This window comes from Camelus bactrianus, chromosome 6 (assembly GCF_048773025.1).
Source record: "Camelus bactrianus isolate YW-2024 breed Bactrian camel chromosome 6, ASM4877302v1, whole genome shotgun sequence".
Lineage (NCBI taxonomy): Eukaryota > Metazoa > Chordata > Mammalia > Artiodactyla > Camelidae > Camelus > Camelus bactrianus.
This window is the reverse complement of record NC_133544.1, coordinates 113,632,937-113,643,502: the sequence shown is the minus strand read 5'-3', so window position 1 is coordinate 113,643,502 and position 10,566 is coordinate 113,632,937.

The following is a 10,566-nucleotide window of genomic DNA, read 5'->3' as shown; positions in this document are numbered from 1 at the left end:
TGGGAATGTCAGCCACCTACTCTGGTGCCCCTCAGGTTCTGAGCCCCAGGAAGCATCAGTGCAGATCCAGCAGTGTCAGTCCCTTGGACCTGCCTTAGCAAGTGTGTAGTCACACACATCAATTTGTGGTCCACTACAGGTTCAGCTCAAACCCCAATCCCGCGTCCACATATGGAACCATACACCACCCTGTTGTAAATACCCTCACTGGCCACCCTTCTTGAGTCAGAACTGCACTCACTGCCTGTAAGTCCCAGAGGTGTGGATCCACAAAGTGACCAGAGAGAGCAAATCCACCCTCTCTGCCTGGGGCTGTAAACAAATCTCAGTCCCGCCTGTGAAGTTGCAATGGCACAGGATATGGATTCAACATTCAGCTCTGCCTTTGTGCAGCAGTGTTGGCTATGACCAAGCCCCATTTCTCTTCTCATGAGAACACACCAACAATGGAGCCAAGTGGAGAAAGTGACTTTGGCACAGCCATGCATCATTCCTCCCCCATTATACCAACATTGGTGCTTTTTTATGAGAGTTTCAGTCTGTTCTGTTCCACACACACACACACACACACACACAGCCAGAGCTCACACTGCCCTCTAGTTTCCTGATGCTGCCTCTCTGCAGTGTGACCCAGCCCTCTGCCTGGGCTCTTCACTGACTCCAGTAGCCAGTCCTGGCTCATCCCTGCTAGTTCATGTCTAGGGCTGGTCATCACAGGGACCCTCTGTGTCAGTATTCCCCAGTTCTGCCTGCCATGCAGTTGCCACTGTCTCCTCCAAACCTTGGAAGCTCTGCTTCTTTCCTAGCTGATCTCCCAGCTAGAGAGGTTGTGTCTAAGTGTGAGGGTGCCTTTCTTCCTATGCTACTTTTTCCCTGCAGGATCAGTCCTGCACTGAATTTGTCTTTTTTCTTTTTATTCCTTACCATATTTTGTGAGAATCTTCCTGTATTTCAAAATGAGAGACACTGTGCCAGAGTTCAGGAGGTTTCTGTGCAATTCAATGTTTTTGTAGATGTAATTCTTTGTGTATTTGTGGGAGAGGTCAAGCTGTGAGTCTGTCTACTCTGTCACTTTGGCTCCTTCAAATTTTAAAATAGGGCTAGGTCTTTCTTAATTACTCTTAACAAGCTGTTGTAGTTTCCAGCATACATGTCTTGTAATTTTTCCTTGCCTCTATTGGATGCTGATTCAGAACATACACAACCTTCTAGAGAAACCTGTCCCACCCTGCCATTTGCTGCCAACTAGCTGGCCTGTGTCTGAGTCACCAAAAGGTTTTGTTCTTTATCTGATTCTTAATTCTTTAGAATTTATCATTTTACTCTCATAAGTGCTGATTGTACTTGTAACAAATACTTTAAAATAAAAATAATAAACTTTATGCTGTGGATTCAATATGAATGAATCTCAAGTAACATATGCTTTAAATACCTTAGAATAAGTAAAGCAATATAGATACATTATGAACACTTGAAATGTTGCCTAAAGGAAAAGTGCAGAGATTTGCAAATCCCACCCCCAGAAGTGACTGTCATGAAAGGCTTGGTGAACATCTCTCAGTCTCTATCTCTCTTATTCTCTCTGCCTCTGTCTCTCACACACCACAAGATTCATTTACATCTATGATGATTTGACACATATGTGGTCAAAGATGGCATCTGGGATGTAGATGATGGATTAACAAGCATCCAAACTGAGGGCTTCCTTGACATCAGGTAAAGACCTAGCAGTCATTTTTCCAGCTGCACAACAATCATTCCTCCATGTGAACCAGAACTGATGAATCCCACCCCCTCTCCATGAACATTAGTGTTGCTTCCAATCTCCTACCAGTTAAACCAGAACTGTGATGAACATCCTTGAAAAGACATCTTTGAAAAATTGTGCAAGAATATTAGTATGATCAACACTAAGCATCAGCACTACTCGGAAAGGGGTGAACTTGTGGAACTGTAATTCATCCTGCATACTGTTCTCCCAGAGAGGAGTGTCTGCTCACTCTTCCCTCCAGGGGATCTACTGTGGCCTCTGCCTCCTCATGTTGTCACTACAGCTGGTTGTCACCAGGCTAAAGTCCTGCCAGTGTGATGGTGACCAATGCTGTCTCCAAAGTGTGTACATCTGTGTGCATCCTCACTTGAGAGGTCAAGCACCTCTAATATACACTGGCCACCTGCATTGCCTCTTGTTGGAATTGCATGTGTTTGTTCTGTTTCTGTTTAGAACACAGTGTTTCAAGAAGTTTTTGGACCACAGGGATGTGAAACCTTTCTCTGACTTTAGGTTATGAAAAATGATTTTTCCAGGTTGTGGTTTGACTTTCATGGCTTTTGAATATTATTATTTTTTATTTTGTAGGTTATGTTTTGCCACAGGAAGAGCTAAGCATCTCCCTTCTGGCTCTGGTTTCACACATAGAATAGCAGTGCCTATCTCGAGATTATGCACATAGTTACTAAAAATTTTCATTTTGTACGTCTCATGTTTAATCCACCTGGGTTTCCCTTTCAAATAACCAAAATGCTACTTCAAGTAAAAAAAAAAAATAAAACACCAGTCCCTTGTTAAAATATGAGCAGACACAAACAGCCATCTTTTGTATGATTTCATTGATAGGGAACATCCAGGGTAGGGAAAGACACACAGAGAGAAAGAGGATAAGGGCTTGTCAGGGGCTAGGGGAGGGAGAAAAGTGAATGTGTGCTTTGGATACAGGGTTTTATTATGAGGAAAGAAACAGTCTGAAACTAGACAGTGATGATGCTTACACAGCATTGTGAATGTACTTAATACTCCTGAATTGCCCAATTTAAAATGGAAAAACATCTAAATTTTATTATTGTAAACATAAAACATAAAAATAGATGATACTCTAAATGACATGAAAGAAAACAAGGAAATTACAGAAAAAAACAAACAAAAATGATTCCAGGAGAAGGGAAGTAAAGTTCGGGTCTGGGAGTGGGTTGATTCTGAGAATTAGATGACAGTGTTGGTGTTTGCAGAGGCATCTCAGCCCGTAGGGGTGGTGATGCCTGAATTGGCTCTGGGTCTCATAGAAGTGTGTGTGTAGGTGCAGGAGGAGCTACAAGATCAGGCTCAGGGTCTCCCTGCAGGACTGGTAATGTAACCTGGCTCTAGGTCTCCTGTAGAGCTAGTCTTACAGTCTCCCTGCAGAGCTGGTGGGATGTGACACGGTTCTGTGTTTTTTGCAGGTGCAGGTTCGGGTTCCCCTGCAGGGTTGGTAGAATGGGACCCAGTCCTGTGTCTCCTGCAGGATCCAGCTCAGGATCTCATGCAAGACCAGGCTCAGGGTCTCCTTGTAAGGCTTGTGGAATGAGACCCCATCCTTTTTCTCCTGCAGCAGCAGATTCATGGTGTACCTGCAAGTTTTTGCAATTTCACCCTACTCTGTATCACCTGCAGGAGCAGGCTCAGACTGTCCCTGCTGGGTTGTTGGAATATGACCCATCTCTGATTCTCTTGCAGAAGCAGGCTCAGGGTCTCTCTACAGGGCTAGTCAATTTTGTTCCAGTCCTAGGTCCCTTGCAGGTGCAGGATTGGGGTCTTCTTTCAGGGCTGGTGAAATGTGACTCAGCTGTTGGTCTCCTGCAGAAACAGGCAGAGTTTCTCCCTGCAAGCCTTGTGGAATGAGACCCAGTGCTGGGTCTCCTACAGGAGCATGCTCGGGGTCTCTAGGCAGGGCTAGTGGAATTGGACCTGGCTAATGGTCTCCCTGCAGTGCTGTTGGAATTGGTCCAATTCTTGGGTGTCTTGAAGGTGCAGGCTCTAAGTCTCCCTGCATTGCTGGTAAAATGTGACCCAGTTGTGGTTCTCCTGAAGGAACAGTCTCAGGGTTTCCCTGCAGGGCTGGTGGATGGGACATAGTCCTGGGTCTCCTGGAGGAGCAGGCTCTGGGTCATTCTAGAGCTCTTGCAATATGACCAATCTCAGGATCTCCTGTAGGAGTAGGCTCGGGGCCTTCCTGCAGGGCTAGTGGAATTGGACACGGCTCATGGTCTCCGTGCAGTGCCATTGGAATTGGTCCAAATCTTGGATCTTTTGAAGGTGTAGGTTCTAAGTTTCCCTGCATTGCTCATGGAATGTGACCTGGCTCTGGGTCTTCTGCAGGAGCAGGCTGATAAATTACCTGTAGGGCTGGTGGAATGTGACATGGCTCTTAGTCTCCTGCCAGAGCTGATTCAGGGTCTTTCCACAGGGCTGGTAGAATTGGCCCCAGGCCTGGGTCTCCTGCATGTGAAGGCTCAGGTATCCCTGCAGGGCTTGTGGAATGTGACTGGGTTTCTGTTTCCTGCAGGGGCAGTTTCAGAGTCTCCTTGCAGTGTTGCTGGAATGGCACATGGCTCTGAGTTTCCTGTAACAGCAGTCTTATGTTCTTCCTACAGGGCTAGTGGAATATGACTCAGACCTTGGTCACTTGCAGGAGCAGGCTAGTTTTCTCCCTGCTGGGATGGTGGAATCAGACCCTGTCCTGGGTCTTCTGCAGAAGCAGGCTCCAGGTCTTCCTGCAGGGCTGTTGGAACATGACCCCATCACTGGTTCTGCTTCAGGAGTAGGCACAGGGTCTCCTTGCAAGGATAGTGTAATTGGACCCAGCTCAGGGGTCACTACAGGGCTGATGGAATGTGACCTGTCTCTATGGTTCCTGCAAGTGTAGGTTCTGTGTCTCCCTTCAGGGTTGGTTTAATGGGACCCATTCCTGGGTCTCCTGTAGAAGTAGGCTCAGAGTCTCCCTGCAGGGCTGGTGGAATGGGACCCATCTCTGGGTCACCTGCCAGAACAGATTTGGACTCTACCTTCAGGCTGGAGGAATTGGGCCTGTTCTTGCATTTCCTGCAGGAACAGGCCTTGGGTCTTCCTGGAAGAATACTGTAATATGACCCATCTCTGGTTCTCTTGCAGGAGAGGCTCATGGTCTCCCTAGAAGGTTAGCAGAATTTGTCCCATTCCTTGGTCCAAGGCTCAGGTTATCCCTGCAAGGTTGGTGGAATGGGACCTAGTCCTGTGTCTCCTGCAGCAGCAGGTTCTGTTCTCTTTGCAGGGCTGGTGGAATGTGACTCCACTCTGTAGTATTTTTTGCAGATGCAGGCTTAGGTATCCCACCAGAACTGATGGCTCTTAGTCTCCTATGGGAGCAGGTGAGGGATTCCCTGCAGAGCTGGTGGAATTCGTCCCAGTCCTCGGTCTCTTGCAATTGCAGACTCAGTGTCTCCCTGCAGGGTTTGTGGAATATGACTTGGCTGTGGGTATCCTGCAGGAGCAAGCTCAGTGTTTCCATGCAGGGTTGGTGGAATGAGATCTAGTTCTGGCTCTCCTACAAGAGGAAGCTGGGATTCTCCATGGAAAGGCTGATGGAATTGGACTGGGATGTCTGTCTCCTGCAGGAGCAAGCCTAGGGATTACCTGCAGAGCTGGTAGAATGTCACACAACTCTTGTTCTTCTGCAGGAGCTGGCTCATGTTCTCTGTGAAGAGCTTTGTCTCCCCCAGGAGCAGGTTTGTAGTCTCACTACAGGGCTGGTGTTATGTGACCCACTCTGTTTTCTGCAGATGCAGTCTCAGTGTTTGACTGCAGGTTTGGTGGAATGGGACGAAGTCCTGGGTTTCCTGGTGTAGCAGGCTTACAGTCTCCCTTCTGGGATATTGGAATGTGACCCAGTCATGTGTTTCCTGCTGAAGTGGCCTCAGGATATCCCTGCAGGGCTGTTGTAATTGTACCTCGCTCTGTATCACCTGCAGGATCAGGTTTGTGCTCTCCCAGCAAGGCTGGTGGATTTGGACCTATTCCTGGGTCTCCTGCAGGAGCAGGTTTTCAGTCTTCCTGCAGGGCTTCTGGAATATGACATATCTCTAATTTTCCTGCAGGATCAGGCTTGTGGGTCACCCAGCAAGGCTAGTGGAATTGGACCCACTTCAAGGTCTTAGTGCAGGGTTGATGGAATGGGACACAGTCCTGGGTCTCCTGCAGGAATTGGCTCAGAGTCTCCCTGCAGGACTGGTGAAATTGGACCCATTCCTGAGTCTCCTGCAGGAGGAGGCCCTGCATCTTCCTGGAGGGATGGTGGAATATGACATAGATCTGGTTCTCCTGCAGGAATAGGCTCAAGGTCTCCCTACAAGTCTAGTGGAATTGGACACATTCCTGGATCCATTGCAAGTGAAGGCTTGGGGGTCTTCCTACACAGCTGGTGGAATGTGATTTGGCTCTGAGTCTCCTGCAGGAATAGGCTCAGGGTCTCCTTGAAAGATTGGTGAAATGGGACACAGTGCTGTGTCTCTTGCAGTAGCAGGCTCAGGTTCTCCCTACAGTGTTGGTAAAATTGGACCTGGCTCTAATTCAACTGCAGTAGCAGACTGAGGGTATACCTGCATGGCTGGTTTAGTGTGAAGGAACAGCAAGTCTTAATACATTGGCCCACTCCTGGGAAAAGTATAAACAGGGCTTGGTGCATGGTCTCTTGTATTGTCTGAAAAAGCCCCTTGAGTTGTGTTGATTCTGATGACCTCTTCCAAGAACTTGAACACTTTTAGAATCTCTGCCAACTCATCTTGTTTAGACTGAAGGAATCTGCCTTTCATCAGTTCTTGGAATAGAGATCAACACAAAATGAAAGAGGGAAGAAAAAATTACCAATCTATCTATTGAGAAATCCGCTGAAGACATTAGAAAGTTCTCTTGCAATGCACTTGTTTCTATTTTGGTGCATTTAGAATCATTTCTTTATTATCAACTTTGGCCATTTAAATTAGAATATATATTGTTGTAGGCCTACTGGGGTTCATTATGCTTGGACCCTCTGTGCTTCCTGTGTTGAGATAGCTGGTTCTATCTTTGGTTTAAGAAAATTTCAGTCTGATTTCTTCAAATATCTTTTCAAACCATTTGTCTTTCTTTTTTTCCATGTGGGATCCCTATGAGTCATAGACTGGTATGTTTTCTCTTATCCCAGGATTCAGTTGCATTGCTTGCATTGGTTTTCACTTGCTTTTCTATGTCGTGTTCTGACTGAGTGATTGCGGTTATCCTGCTTTCGAAGTCACTTATTTGTTCCTCTGCATTATCTAGTCCGATTTGGACTGTCTTTAGCTTAGCTATTCTCACCATTGAGTTTTCTGATTCTATTTGGCTCATCTAAAGTGTTTCTCTTTCCATTTATACTAGCCTGCATTTGTATTCATAGACTCAAGATTTCCTTCAGTGTTTTTATGTCCTCCCTTTTCAAGTCATGTTCTAGTAAATTTTGGTGGTCTAATATATTGGATGTTCTTTCAGGAGACTCCTGTCTTTTGAAAATTTGGAATGGTTCTTTTAATTTTATTATATCTCTCTACCGCTATGGGTTAAGTATTATCAGTTATCTATTATAGACTTGAACAGCTTTTGTAAGTGAAATCATTTCTGTGCACATTTAGTATTAATGCTGTGAGGATTGTTATTGGTATGTAATGATGCCATGCATTCCTTCTGTGTCTGTTGCCTGTTATATCTATGATTGCTAGTGTGGTTTTTGTTGTGGTGAATACAACCTATTCTAGTAAAGTTAGCAGAGTGTCATTTTGGTTAAATGCTTATCATAGCTCTGACAGTGCTGGGACTAGTAATTTTTGCTGGAATACAGGCTTCCAAATGGTTTCTGGGCTGCCGGCTGGATATGTGGATAGGGAATGGTTCCAATACACTCTCATGAAAGTGCATTCATCCTTACTATTGCCACGGAAAAGTCAAAATTTTATAATGGGTTCCCTCAGGTTCTCTGCAAACAAAAACAAAAGTGGAAACAAATTTAATGATGTCACACATTAGAACCTGTTGAAGCGTGCAGTGCCACAGTTGGGTCCTTAGTGTAGTACTGGGTCAGCACCACAACTATTGTTGCATTAGCATGTGGTAGTCAAGTCTGATGGAAAGGCTTCAAATTCACATATTGTTCAGCAGATCTCTGCTCCAAGAACTCTTGCAATAAGGCATTGGAACTCAAAGGCAAGCATGGGGCATTTCAAAAACCTCTGCTTTGGACAATAAGAAATTTCAATCCTGCCTATGAAAGTTGCAGATCCTTGGGCTATAGAATCTGATTTCAACAATAAATTGCCCTGGATTCTAGAAACTAGATGAAGATGGCTCTGAATGAGACCCATTTCTCCTTTATGGAGAAAATGAGCAATTATACCGTGGATGTGGAAAGACTGTGACTAAGGCCCTGGGTTACTAAGCTAATCCACAACACATATGCCAGCAGATTTAATATTAAGAGAGGACCCAGGCAGATCTGTTCTCTAGATAGTGCCAACCACAGCCCAAAACAATCTCCAAACCCCTGGGAATAAATCTGTGACATCAGCCACAGCCCTAACACACATATTCCACAGGCACTCCTAGCTCAAAATTAACAGGTGGAGTATTGGTCTGGGAATGAATTGCAGAGAAATTTTGTGATTATTGCTTTCAGATATGTCAACCAAACGTCCACTATGCACTCTTTTAACCCTCAGCACATTGTCTTCCATCTCAAATGACCTGTCCACTTTAGAGTGTGCATTCCAGTAAAACACAGTTTCCCCTTTACTGCTCCCTCACCAAAGGTCAGGTCCTGCACTGATTTCCATTCTCTAATTTGCCTTCTACTCTTTCCAGGTTATCTGAGAATTCTTTCTGACTTTTGAAGTAAGAGATGTTTGGGCATTATTCAGCAGGGTTCCTGAGCCAAGGGCTGGGAGAGTGTATGTTTATCTTGCTGTATACATGGGAGAGAGTGAGCAAAGTTTGCACTGGTACTCTGCCAGTTTGGCATGGATAAATTAACACAATTTAGTCATAACTCACAGACACTTGATTCGTTTAGCTATTTTTCTGTATAGCAATTGTGGGAGGATGTGTCCGAAAACTCCAGGTCTGACAATGTGTTCATACCTCATTGCAGACTTTCAAATAATAAACAGAATTAAATTACATACATGGGAAATGTATCAAAATAAATACAGTTTTAAAAACATACTATATCTAACTATAAGACAAAGTTGCCAAATTTAGGCACCAGCTTGAAATATCCAAATAAGAAAAATGCACAGAAAATATAAATTAGCAGCCAAAAGTCATGAAGGAGGCAGGTCAACAGTTTTCTCTTGGTTCCTCCAGCACTAACAGAAACAATGAAATAATTCTTAGAACCATTAACAACCACAACCCTAGGTTTCCATTGTGCATGTGGTGCCCTTTCCTAATAATGACACATACTGGTCAATGTTGGCGATTCAAGGGGAAAAATTATTATTTAGGAAACCACAAAGAAACCCAAACAATGTATTTTTACATAGGCTTGGTTTCAATAGCACTTAGAGATATTATAGATATGAGAACACTGCCGCAGCTTTGCAAGGCTATTGAGAATCATGTGCTCATCTATCAAAGATGAGAATGTTTAATCGACTAATTATGTTGAGAAAAGCAATTTAACCCAAAAAATACAGCAATCACATTATATCCTGCTCCTGGGACTTGACAAAAGGGAAAAGACGGTCCACAAAAGAAGTGTCACTACATATCTATCCCAACAATTACACTTCATTTCAATAACTGAATTATAATAGTTACAAATACTATTTTGAAAAAATGAGGATAAATAAATATCCAAATTCAGGCAAAAAATTCACTCACTTACAAAACTCCCTTCACACCAAAGTAGACATAAGCCCAGCATTTGCTGAATCTAGGGGAAGATCATCATTTCAAGGTGTGAGCGAAGAATTCAATACCAATCTATTTTAGTCGAGAGTAGTTGACAATGGAGGAGTTCACTGTTGTGCACAGAATGTGAAGGAGGAGGAACTCTTATACAAGGAGGGGCTTGCTCAGCTCCTACTGGCTTCATTGCAACTCAAGTGCTGATTCTTTGAAATGGATACATGAGGGGAGGGGAGGGAAGAGCAAGTGCTTGGTACCAAGGGCCAACCCTGGGAAACGGCTTACCTGTGCTTCGTGCTTGCTCATCTGAGTGTTTTATAAATGCCCCTTGGGACGTGTGGATTCTCACGACCTCTTCCAAGAACATGAGTGCTTTTATCATCTCTGCCATCTCTTCTCTTTTAGACGTCAGTAATGTTGGACCCGTTCTTGGAGCAGAGAATTGAGTACCTTCCTAAAGTGCACGTTGACACTCCATATGTTTCTGCCAGTATCAGCGAGGTTCAATATGTCTCATGAATGTCTTTTGAGCCTGGTATTCTCAACAGAAGTCTCCATGCCAGTATTCTCCATTGTAGCAGAACAACTCTCATCAATGTGTTCGCATCTCACCTCAATTCGTGCAGCCAGCTTTTCTGCCAGCTTCCTTCATGTCTCCTATAAAGTCAAATTCTAAAGGACAGGGCAAGTCTGAAAGTACCTCGGAGCCTCACCTGTAAGCTGATGACAGGCAGATCTTCCACTATCTGCCCTTTCAGATTCTGGAAACTGACCCGTGAACTCAGGCCATTGCACAGCACGAGTATCTCGAACTTACACAGATTCCAGCAAAAGAGACTTAAGCCAAGCTCTATAGAGGGCGG